The sequence below is a fragment of the Phyllopteryx taeniolatus genome, chromosome 6 (assembly GCF_024500385.1).
Source record: "Phyllopteryx taeniolatus isolate TA_2022b chromosome 6, UOR_Ptae_1.2, whole genome shotgun sequence".
NCBI classification, from domain to species: domain Eukaryota; kingdom Metazoa; phylum Chordata; class Actinopteri; order Syngnathiformes; family Syngnathidae; genus Phyllopteryx; species Phyllopteryx taeniolatus.
The window spans coordinates 28,180,298-28,192,886 of NC_084507.1; the positions used below are offsets into that span (position 1 = coordinate 28,180,298).

The following is a 12,589-nucleotide window of genomic DNA, read 5'->3' on the forward strand; positions in this document are numbered from 1 at the left end:
CGCATTAATTGGCATAAGCATGACATCATGGCATGGAACTCCTGAGGGGGAAAGCGTGCTTGTGTTCATACGTATGCACAAGTGGTCTTTACGGGCCTGAAGGTTACCAACCTGTGATGCTTTGGCGTTTTCGCTCAGGTTGGAAGTGACAATCCAGGCAGCCGTGTCACACCTGAGAGGAAAGACAACCGCATCAGAGATTTCATTCATGTTCGCTAACAGCTCAACGAGACATAAAAGTGTAAAATTCCCCCCGTCGAGTTCATTGTCGTATGTTTTACAATATTGGCCGTGTGGGCTTTTCAGTTATTTTGACAGCTGCTCATTCTGATCCGTTCACCTGTCAAGAGTGGAAAGCGGATCTCAAAATGAGACGCGTTGCAGCCGCGCGGTGTTTCCAATCACATTTGACAGACGAATCATTTTCAAAAGAGATTTAACACATTTCAGAATTAACACACAAACAGTAAACAAATGAGTGACAAAACCCCCCTCCCCAAAAAAAGATTACCTTTCAATCGCACTTTTCCTTGGAGGTTGGCGAGTGTATTCGGTCGGAGCCGCCTCCTCTCTCCTGATGCTGCACGCCAGATGGCGAGCCCAGTGGCAGGTGTATTGATCGCCTTGACTGTGTTGTGCTGTTGTGCGTCTGCCTACCTGACGAAGGAACATCCGTGCACCACTGCAACCTTTTGTCTCCGTGGGGCTGCTGCCACGACGCTGCAAAAGAGCAAATGACAACGAGAGATCATGCTTCCTGAAACACCAACAAAGTATCCTTTGCACGGGATATTCAACACTTGGGAGGGAACACACGCGCTCGCACACACACACACAAAATCATTTACCCTCCGTGTTGCATTCAGTCGCCACGCGTCTCTTTGCATCACAAAGTCGTCTCCCCTCTTTTTTCACTCTGTTGTCTCTCTCTGTCCCTCTTTTTCCTCACGTTCTTGCAGCTTCGCGTCTGCACACACCGGTCTATCAGCCACTTGTGTGTGTGTGTGTGTTTGTGCGTGAGACAGAAAGAGAGGGCGGGAATAAGAGTGCAACGAGTGCACGGATGTGTGTTTCCGTGAGAGTACGCAAGAGGGGGGCGCGTGCACGTGTGTGAGCGCGACAGGGAGGGGGCTGGGGTTGGTGGCAAAGCCGCTAGATAGAAAGTGGGGATGGAGGGGGAGGGTCACAAGCCTCTAATAGGATGAAAATCGAGAGAAAATGTGCGTTCGTGAAGCTTCGGGGCCAATATTTGCTGCGTCCTTCTACGTGGACGCCAATCATAACGCTATCGTTTCATTGATTAGCGGCTCCACGGTGCTAATGTTGACAGACGTGCTAAACACATCAAACATGTTTCCAGGCAGTGGGACAGTTCGATTAAAAGGAAAACTTCAGTATGATCAAATACAGTGCAAGTAAAAAAAAAAATAAAAAAAAAACTTCACGCATGATGTCCCACGAGATGCCAGTTCAGTGAGTATCAAAGGATGAAGGTGGGTAGTACCAAGCTATATTTACGCCAGAACAATTAAGTAAATTGCAGGTATATTTTACATATATATATATATGTATATATATATACATTATTCTTTCAAGATTGATACAATTATTATTAGTAGTAGTCGAAGAGGCCAATAACTGATTTGTGGAGCTGATATTTATTTGCTGCAGAAGGGAAAATATTGGCATCAAAATTTGAAATAATACTCCAACAGTTAACTTTGTTTAAATGCCCTTAATCATATAATTATTAAGCGGCTTTTTACTACTACTTTTTTAATTTCACTTGAAGCATATTATTCAAAAGTAATAGTACTCTTCCTCAAGTACAATTTTTGACTTGGCGACCCACCTGTTTGTAACACACACACAAAAATGTGTCCGTGACAATACATAAAACGTCAGCATATCGCAAAAATTACGTCAGCATATCGCAAAAATTAACGGCGGACTTCACTAAACCCGAGTTCCGAGAGAGAATTAAACTGGGTGGAGGGAAGAATATCACACGGGAGTTCACTTCCTATCAAAGGCTGAGTGCTTGTTTTTAATATAAATTGTGGTTTTTGCAACCATTTTCAGATTTACGATACTAAGAAGTGAGAAATGCATTTGTGAGGCGGCTAATCTTTGTATTACATTAATATAAGTCATATTAGAGTGCTTTACCAGTGGTTAACATACCTTCGATTGTATGACTGTTACAAATGTTATAATAATAATACAAAAACAAATCTTAAAATAGTTTTATGGGAAACATTGTTTTGAAATCCAAGGTTGACGACCAGCATTCCAAAAGAGTGTCTAGAGTTTCCACTGTACTAAAAGTTTTGGAAAAGTCTGAAAACTCCGAATTTTCATGCCTTCATAATAGTTTTGCATATTATTAACATACCAATTCACACAATTTTCTCTAAATTGGAACCATTTCTCGAGAAGCCGCCCATTCATGTCCAGGGTTAGTTTGAGTATGACACTAATACAGGCAAGTTGTTGACCATGAAGGGTAAAAGAATCGCACCACCTTGAGGCGAACTGGAAAATGACAGTAAATGTAATTTGGACCCTGTGATTGGAGGACTGTTCAGTTGGGCGAGTAGACGCAACACTTGGTGTAAGCGTCATTAATGGCTTGAGAGTGTTCAGACAAGAACATGAGCAGTGCGTCACACTTTTATTGCTGAATTGATCCAATACATTTGCAGTTTCTGCCCTCTATCTAGGTCTGTGCCGGACATTTTGTTTAACAACAACAAAGGCCACCTTTAGAGGAAAGCTAAACCCCCCCCCCCCCCCCCCCCCCAAAAAAAAAACAGCTTGAGAGAGCCGCTTTCCAACAGGATTCAATTAAGACAAACTCATCTTCAACTCTATTAAAAATGCTTTGAGATGAGGATCTCATCCATATGCATGCGAGATGCCAACCTTTTTTTCTGCCGAAATATAGGTTAGAAAAACAATCTACATGTTCATAACGGCTATAAATATTCACGACGAAGCCCCTTCTCTTTAGACCTACATCTATCATGCGAGAGTTCATCTACGTTCAGCTTTAGTCTTCTTATATTCTCCCCGGGATGCTACTGTCTGGATTTATGTCTGCTCACCTCAATCTGCATAGAAATATGCTTAAGGATTGACTGGCATCACTTTGCACAGAAACTGAAGTACTGTGCAATATGTGATACTGCAGCAGCACACGTATCATTAGACCGCACATTCACATGTACAACCAAGTACACAGGACTTGTACCCAACACATAACACTGGCTTTGCAGGACTGCGGCTATCATGGGAGCCATTTTGTCCTGAAATACTGTGCAAAGGCAGTTCTCAGAGGTCGGAGCGCAACTCCCGTTCACGCAGAGAATGTGACAGCCAGGTGTGTGTGTGTGTGTGTATGGGCGAGTGTGCGCGTGCGCCTGCGGCTGTACTCTGCAGTGCAACTGAGAGAGACAAAGCACTGGGAGTGCTCCACAGGGATGACATCATCAGTCTGGGATGGAGTCTGCCTCGTCTGTCTCTGGGTCGAGACGCACTCGTTTTATCCCTCCCGCCACCCCCAAGTACGTAGACGCCATTGCCGAAAACGAAGCAAGAATGTCATTTGCAGATGCTTCAAGAGAAGCAGAGGTTAAAATTGGAGGGATGGTTTTGCACTGGACTCTCTGCTGCAAACTTGGGAGAGCTGTACATGAATAAAACATAAAACATAAATAATGGTAAATGTGGGATGGATGGAAAATGAGCCAGACGTTTAGAGTTGCTTCTGTCTCTCTGCCATGCTCATTATCCTTGGCCCACAAGCCTCACTACTGTCAGGTGTTCATCTGTCTCCACTGGCAGGAGGGCGGCGGGCTCGGGGATGATAAAGACGACCGGTGCTGCCGAATCAGCACTATTCTTATAAATGCCCCTTCTCTGGGAGATGGGAGGGGAGACGGCTATAATGCCCTACAGTTGGTGCGTACTGCAAGCTGACAAACTGAAGGAAAAGGAGGAGGGAAGGTTATTGGGTTGAAAACTGGAATAAATTAGTGAGCAGGAATGTCTGCAGGGTTGCTGGGGACGGTGCAAAGGCTTGTGCGGCGCGTCAACAACCATGGCAGCATGCAAGCACAAAGTTATTGGCAAGGCCACGCCACCTCCTCTATTATAGTGGGGGGGGGGAAAACCAACACAATTTACTGCCATGCACAAGGACCAACAATATCCATGGCGAGGCCGTGTACAACGTCTAGTGTCCGTGACATGTTTAGACTCAGTGCTCGCTCTGCAATTTGACCTACACTAATCTGCTACGAACCAAACAACCACACAGAAGGTGTTCCACATGACACATTGCTAGGCCCACAAATAATAATAAAAGCAACTTCCTGATGGCTGTGCAGAGGTACCATTAGGCCTGTAGGGGATAACAGACGCGGCATTAGAAAAAGATGAGTCACGTCGTTAGCCACAAGGCGATGGCGCTCGCAGAGTAACAACATACTTACCTCTCGGCCGGGGGTACATTAGACGTGGCAAGAAGTGACTCCGCAGGGAAAGCTAGAAGGTTGTACAGTTATCTCCGTGCTGTTTATTATGCGAAACAATACAACCAACTACCTCACGCTGCAGAGCACAGACGGTCGAGCTGCACCCCCCAGACACCATCTCAGGGTGAAGAAAACGCTACACAATCTTCTTATGCCTCCTTTTAGCCCAGCAGCAAGCAGGTTAAACATTTCATTTACATTCATGTAGCTTCTGTAGCCCTTTTTGTCTATTTTGAATGCATGCACCTATGCTCTCAGATAACTATGTCAGCTGTCCAGAAACAAAAGCAGCAGATATGGTTCTTTCATTTGCTGCAGGAAAACGTGACCAGCGGGAAAAACTGAATGGCAGAAATACATTGACTGTGAAGTTCAACAAAAATGAATAAACCACACATTTACAACTCTCATCCAGGTGAGCTATTCCTGAAGGTTTCACTGCACGTTCATTCATCGGACTGTCATGCATTTCTAAGCATGTGACGCCCTCTACTGGTGACTGTGCCTCATTGTTACTTCAATGTCACACGACTGCACAGCAAAAAGCAGGCATGACACCAAGGACTTTCAGGCTTTGATGGCTTGACAAGTAGAATCTCTCATTGAGTGAATTTGGAGCACTCACAATAGTGTCATTGTGAATAGAAAAGATAGCAGTACCTTGAAATTTGAAGACCCCCAAGGTTGCACAGTCTGGAAAATTAAATCAAACCTTTAATAAAAATAAAAAAAAAAAAAAAAAAAAAAAGCCTCAAAATTTGGAGGTTGCGCAGTCATCACGCCTGACATCATATGCAACATTATTGCCTGAGAAATCAGCAACTATTGCGCATCCTATCAAGACAGCCTATACTGCTCCAACATATAGGGGGCTTACTTATGCGACAGAAAGGAGTACTATGACATGGTGTTTTAACCTGTATTATAGTCTTCAATAAATTTGTTTATTTTTCTGATTTTTTCAAATCACCTCTAACAAAACTTGCCTGAAGCTTTATGGTTTTTGTGCCAGATATGATACTATCTGATGAAAAATTAATAAACTATGTGTTTTGGTAACATTACCGTTAGTTTATAAAGTAATTTAGGATTTTAAATGTATATGTCCAAGTCCTTGACCTGACGTAATATTCATCCCTCGAATTCCGACGCACTCTTGTCCAGTGTGTGTAGGCCCGGTTCCCCTACTGGGGAGGAGCTGGCGCTTGAACGTTTATGTTTCTCTCAGATAAACCAGAATGATGCCATAAAATGGTGTTAAATAACACAGGTAAATGCTTTTGCCTTGTGTGAAGCCTGTATGAGTGTGTGAATTTGTACTACAAGCACCTAATCTCGCTGCTTTTAAACTAAACTAAGTTAGCAAGCGCTAACGTTTCGCCAAACACTGGTAATGTTTGTTCCAACAAGTTAGGCAGTGTTTATTTTTTTTCATTGTAGCAGCGCAGAGGTGACCAACATACCAGAGCTGACAGCAGACGTGAAGGGGCGACAGCTTTTTGACAGACAGCAATTAATGGCTGTGAAGACCTGTCAGTCTGAGGCAATCAAGCAGAAACGAGACAGATGACTGCTGCAGCGTCATCCATCTTTGGTTCTGCGAATCCCGTCTCACGGCGACGCGTTTTCAATGTAATGCTGCTGGCAAAAGACAGCGTATGTGGGAGTGCCGCACTATTTGCATGAGAAAAAAATGTTACAGCAAATAAGTGTTAGAATACAGATTTGCCACATTAGACCTGCTGGTGAACTTTGCGGCTATGACTTTATGACATGAGAAATCAATCATATACACTTTGCTAAAACTTCCATTATATTGTTTCTGATTGTCATCCTGATTCTATTGTTACTCTGACCCTTCTGCCACCCCCACTACTCAACACTCACGAGTCTCTATCGCCCACCTCTTACCCTTTTAGCCACCTTCCGTCAGCATTTCCCCAGCCTTTATACAGCCCCCACCACCTCTACCTTATTTCCCAGTGTGACGTACGTTCGCAGTCAAATCACGAAGAGATGCAGTGTAATTGTGTCAGTGTCAGCTATCCTTCTCCTGCGCTTCCTGCTCCCTCCACCCTTTAAAGCAGCAGCCCTGTCTGGCAAAAGGCATAGCTATGGAACTTGTCTTCGGGGCAATTCATTAATGAGGCTTAGGTTTCTCTTAATCACGCTCTGGCTGTGACAGAAGTTGGCCTGTCTCTCTATACGCGGGATGATGGCTACAGTTCTTCAAAGACATAGAAGAACGACATGGTACATGATGCGCATTGCTTTGAAGCTTTGAGTTTGTGGCGGTGAATAAATGATGGAACATAGAGATTCTGGAAGCTGAGCTGAATGTTCGGTACGGTTTCAGAAAGTTCCAAAGCAGCGCGGGTGGCTATTCACTATCAAACATCAGTGGCTTCACTTCCACTCCCTCACAATGCAGCAGAAGTGTAACAATATCTTGCAATGCTGATTTTGTTTTTCTACCAGGCTCTTATACCAAGATGGCAAAAGGAGCGTTGCCATAGGAACCTTTTGCCTGGCAACCCAAACGGCCTGGCAACTAGCCAAACTGTTGCCATGGCACAGATGTGAACCTATGCATGCAGAGTTGCAGGTGTGACCAGTGTTTCTTGGCCAGAAAGTGCGTGATTATGACAAAAACATATCCACAACTTTTTCCAATATTCTATACTTGACCTCCAGAAATAGCCCTTTTAATTTTTTTTCTAAATTAGCCTGGTTGCATTATTCATTGAGAGAAAATCTGTTGAAAACTTTAAACATTCAAGCAGAGAGCTGTGTGGGCGTTCTTCACTTCTCGTTTTGTTTGGTTTCAGTCTCATCAAGTAACTTGACACGCACAGACAAATAAGCTCACACATAACTGAAACTTCAACCTTTACGGGTCATACCATCGCTCCCCCAAGCACATACAGAACACAAACATTCTTATTTACGGAGCCTTACTCTGCAGTACTAAAGCAAACAAGCACTCGTGTCTCTGTTGAAGTGAAGCAGAAGACTTTAAAATGACATATTGTGTGATATCCTAAGGAGCGGAACTATACTAAAACATGATTGAAATGAATGATGAATTTATAAAACACTTTTAACATAAAGCAACTTATAATCCTCCTCTGCAAACATTTTGACACATTATCTTGATTAGTGCTGTACCAATAAAATGTAGCTCCGCCCACCTCCATCTTGAGTTGAAATAGGGTATGAAATTAAAACAGTAGTGCATTTTACTTGGAGTTACTTGTTAGGCTTTTACAACCTCAATTCCAATGAAGTTGGGACATTGTGTTAAACAAATAAAAACAGAATATAATGGTTTGCAAATCTATACACATCTATATTTAATTGAATACACTACGAAGACAAGATCTTTCATGTTCAAACTGATAAACGTTATTGTTTTTAGCAAATCATCATTAACTTAGAATTTTATGGCTGCTACACGTTCCAAAAAAAGATGGGACAGGTGGCAATAAAGACTGAGAAAGTTGAGGAATGCTCATCAAACACCTGTTTGGAACATCCCACAGGTGAATTTTACGGCTCCAACATGTTCCAAAAAAGCTGAGACAGGGTCATGTTTACCACTGTGTTACATCACCTTTTCTTTTAACGACATTCAATAAACGTTTGGGAACTGAGAACACTAATTGTTGACGCTTTGTAGGTGGAATTCTTTCCCATTCTTGCTTGATGTACAGCTTCAGCTGTTCAACAGTCCGGGGTCTCCGTTGTGGTATTTTATGCTTCATAATGTGCCACACATTTTCAATGGGAGACAGGTCTGGACTCCAGGCAGCCCAGTCTAGTACCTGCACTCTTTTACTACAAAGCCACCCTGTTGTAACACGTGCAGAATGTGGTTTAGCATTGTCTTGCTGAAATAAGCAGGGGCGTCCATGAAAAAGACGTTGCTTGGATGGCAGCATATGTTTCTCCAAAAACTGTATGTACATTTCAGCATTAATGGTGCCTTCACAGATGTGTAAGTTACCCATGCCATTGGGACTAACACAGCCCCATACCATCACAGATGCTGGCTTTTGAACTTTGTGTCCATAACAGTCCGCCCACCTGGTGGTGGTTTTTCCTCTTTGGAAAAAAAACCAATTTGAAATGTGGACTCGTCGGACCACAGAACACTTTTCCACTTTGCATCAGTCCATCTTAGGTGAGCTCGGGCCCAGAGAACCCGGCTCGGGAATCGAAGGTCACGGGCATTCAATGTTGGTTTTCGGCCTTGCCGCTTACATGCAGGGATTTTTCCAGATTCTCTGAACCATTTGATGATATTATGGACCGTAGATGATGAAATCCCTAAGTTCCTTGCAATTTTACGTTGAGGAACATTGTCCTTAAACTGTTGGACTATTTTCTCACGCACTTGTTCACAAAGAGGTGAACCTCGCCCCATCTTTGCTTGTGAATGACTGAGCAATTCAGGGAAGCTCCTTTTATACCCAATCATGGCACCCACATGTTCCCAATTAGCCTGTTCACCTGTGGGATGTTCAGGTGTGTGATGAGCATTCCTCAACTTTCTCAGTCTTTTTGGCCACATGTCTCAGCTTTTTTGGAACGTGCTGCAGCCATAAAATTCTAATGATTATTTGCTAAAAACAATAAAGTTTATCAGTTTGAACATTAAATATCTTGTCTTTGTAGTGCATTCTATTAAATATAGGCTGAACATGATTTGCAAATCCTTGTATTCTATTTTTATTTATGTTTAACAAAATCCCAACTTTATTGGAATTGGGGTTGTACATTTTAAACTACAAGAGTCTTTGTAGTCTACTGTCTTTAAAGGCTGGCGCATACGGACTGACGCGGCCGAACCACAGTGAACTCTTGCGCAGTGTGTGGGGTTCGGCTTGAATCGCAGTTGCATAATGTAGCAACCAGCCAATCAAACTGCACATACAGTAGGTATGGAAAGTATTCAGACCCCCTTAAAATTTTCACTCTTTTGTTATATTGCCGCCATTTGCTAAAATAATTTAAGTTAAATTCTTTTCCTCATTAATGTACAAACAGCCCCCCATATTGACATAAAAAAACGGAATTGTTGATTTTTTTTGCAGATTTATTAAAAAAGAAAAACTGAAATATTACACAGCCATAAATATTCAGACCCTTTGCTCAATATTTAGTAGAAGCACCCTTTTGAGCTAATACAGCCATTAGTCTTTTTGGTAATGATGCAAGTTTTTCACACCTGGATTATTTTGGGATCCTCTGCAATTCCTCCTTGCAGATCCTCTCCAGTTCTGTCAGGTTGGATGGTGAACGTTGGTGGGCAGCCATTTTCGGGTCTCTCCAGAGATGCTAATTTGGGTTTAAATCAGAGCTCTGGCTGGGCCAGTCAAGAACAGTCCCAGAGTTTTTCTGAAGCCACTCCGTTATTTTAGCTGTGTGCTTTGGGTCATTGTCTTTTTGGAAGGTGAACCTTCGGCCCAGTCTGAGGTCCTGAGCACTCTGGAGAAGGTTTTCGTTCAGGATACCCCTGTACTTGGCCGCATTCATCTTTCCTTCGATTGCAACCAGTCGCCCTGTCCCTGCAGCTGAAAAACACACCAACAGCATGATGCTGCCGCCACCATGCTTTACTGTTGTGACTGTATTGGACAGCTGATGCGCAGTACCTGGTTTTCTCCACACATACCGCTTAGAATTAAGGCCAAAAAGTTCTATCTTGGTCTCATCAGACCAGAGAATCTTATTTCTCACTATCTCAGAGTTCTTCAGGTATTTTTTTATCTCTTGCACTGAGGAGAGGCTTCCGTCGGGCCACTCTGCCATAAAGCCCCGACTGGTGGAGGGCTGCAGTGATTGATGACTTTCTAGAAATTTCTCCCATCTCCCGACTGAATCTTTGGGTTCTTCTTTACCTCTCTCACCAAGGCTCTTCTCCCCAGATTGCTCAGTTTGGCCGGACGGCCAGCTCTCGGAAGGGTTCTGGTCGCCCCAAACGCCTTCAATTTCAGGATTATGGAGGCCACTGTGCTCTTAGGAACCTTAAGTGCAGCAGAATTTTTTTGCAACGTTGGCTAGATCTGTGCCTTGCCACAATTCTGTCTCTGAGCTCTTCAGGCAGTTCCTTTGACCTCATGATTCTCATTTGCTCCGAAATGCACTGTGAGCTGTAAGGTCTTATATAGACAGGTGTGTGGCTTTCCTAATCAAGTCCAATCAGTATAATCAAACATAGCTGGACTCCAATGAAGGTGTAGAACCATCTCAAGGATGATCAGAAGAAATGTAAAGCACCCGAGTTAAATATATGTGTCACAGCAAAGGGTCTGAATACTTATGGCTGTGTGATATTTCAGTTTTTCTTTTTTAATACATTTGAAAAAATTTCAAACAATTCCTTTTTTTTCTGTCACTATCGGGTGCTGTGGGTACATAAAAAAATAACTTACATGATTTTAGCAAATGGCTGCAAATAAGAAAGAGTGAAAATTTTAGGGGGTCTGAATACTTTCCGAACCCACTGTACGTTCACACACACGCTAAAAATACATTTCCGGGTATGAAGCAAACGAGACACAGAACGGTCACCGCACCGCGCCCAGTCATACAGATACAGTATATAAAGTATACATATATTTTTTTACAACAACACTTTCGTATGTTGATAATTTACAATGTACCTGTAAATGAAATAGCAAAGCTTGTGGCCAAAATGTACGCGAGGGGTACGTACTGCGCCGGCTATATTCAAATGAATTGGCGCAAGCGAGCCTTTTTTAAAATATCCACACTTGCTAACATCCTCTCTCTGTCGCGACCCACTTTTCCCTTAACTTTTTAAGGTTTAATAAATGTGATAAAGTCCAATATAGGGTATGTGCGGCATCAAAACCTTACACTTCATTACTGTTCAGGGAATCCATATATCCAATCGCTCAATGTGCATGGGTGAGTTGCAGACTGTCATTTTTTTGCGATGGTCTGGTTGAACAGACCACATCGCGCAGTGTGCGGTGGGCCTAAGAAAAACGAAAACCTACAGACCTAAAGTCCTGGCTTTGCAGCTTGCCTGTTCCTCACCATAACACAATGTATTCTTCTTTGGCCAACCCCTCTAAAATGTTTTGTGGAAATTAGCTAAGTAGCTTCTGTGTTATCATGCCCACTAACAACAGAAAGTGATGAAAACATTTCTCTCGGTGGTGGCTGGTGTTAAAGACAAGCTGTTGTGTAGGCCTTTTAGTATGAGTGTGCATGGACTAACATATAGGCATGAGGCTATTATGTGAAATAATTCCATTCAAAAGTCAGTCTGTGTTCAAAACAGCATGGTGGGAGAGCTGGAAGTGGATAGGATGAGGAAATACTGAGAAGTCACATGTATAACATCAAAATGGCGTCACCTTCTGATGCCTTCCTAGTTCACATGCAGCAGGTGCACCTCAGCCAGAAGGAAACGATCCAGTTGAAACGCACACAGACACATGGTGAGTTTATTGGGAAGCCTCGGGACTTAAATGATTGTTTAACCAAGAGGTCACGGGGTCGAGATCTGAAGCAGCAAGTGTCAATGAACAAGACCATGGGCATTCATGAGCTGCTCAAATAAAATAGTCTATAAGTGCAGTGGAAGATCCATTATCATCTTTGGAGCATTGCAGCATATTAATCTTTAAAGCGCATTACTGCGTGGACAGAAGCTAATCTACGCAGTCACATAATTCACAAAGTTCACAACAAGTTCAGGGTTCCATCTCTTGAGGCCATGGGCATATTATTTGATGAAATTATCAAATCCTAGCCAACTTGAACAAAACAGTTATCAATTTGTCATATAGTGTACCACGTTAGACAAGTTTTGGGATAATCTGTCAGAAGGCATTTTACGAAGCTTCAGTAAAGATACAAAATGACATCATGGTAAAGATCCCTCATTTGCATCTTGAATGTTGGCATTTATGTAAACAGATTCTCTAATAACACGGCTGGGTACTGACAGTAAATCATGTTGACTTTAATGTCATACAATTACTGCTTGACAGAAGCTGACACGCACAATTTTC

General features: G+C 42.8%; 1 protein-coding gene across 4 annotated transcripts in view; it reads right to left on the reverse strand.

The window, feature by feature from the left end:
* The window catches only part of spaca6 (sperm acrosome associated 6), a 50,444-nt gene that overhangs the window by 17,310 nt on the left and 20,545 nt on the right, over window positions 1-12,589 (reverse strand). For all 4 annotated transcript variants that reach the window (XM_061776014.1, XM_061776017.1, XM_061776016.1 and 1 more), the window contains 2 exons: window positions 512-720; window positions 112-172 (listed from right to left, as the gene is read on the reverse strand). The gene's annotated coding sequence lies outside the window, so the exon portion shown is untranslated. The remainder of the gene's footprint in view (window positions 1-111; window positions 173-511; window positions 721-12,589) is intronic.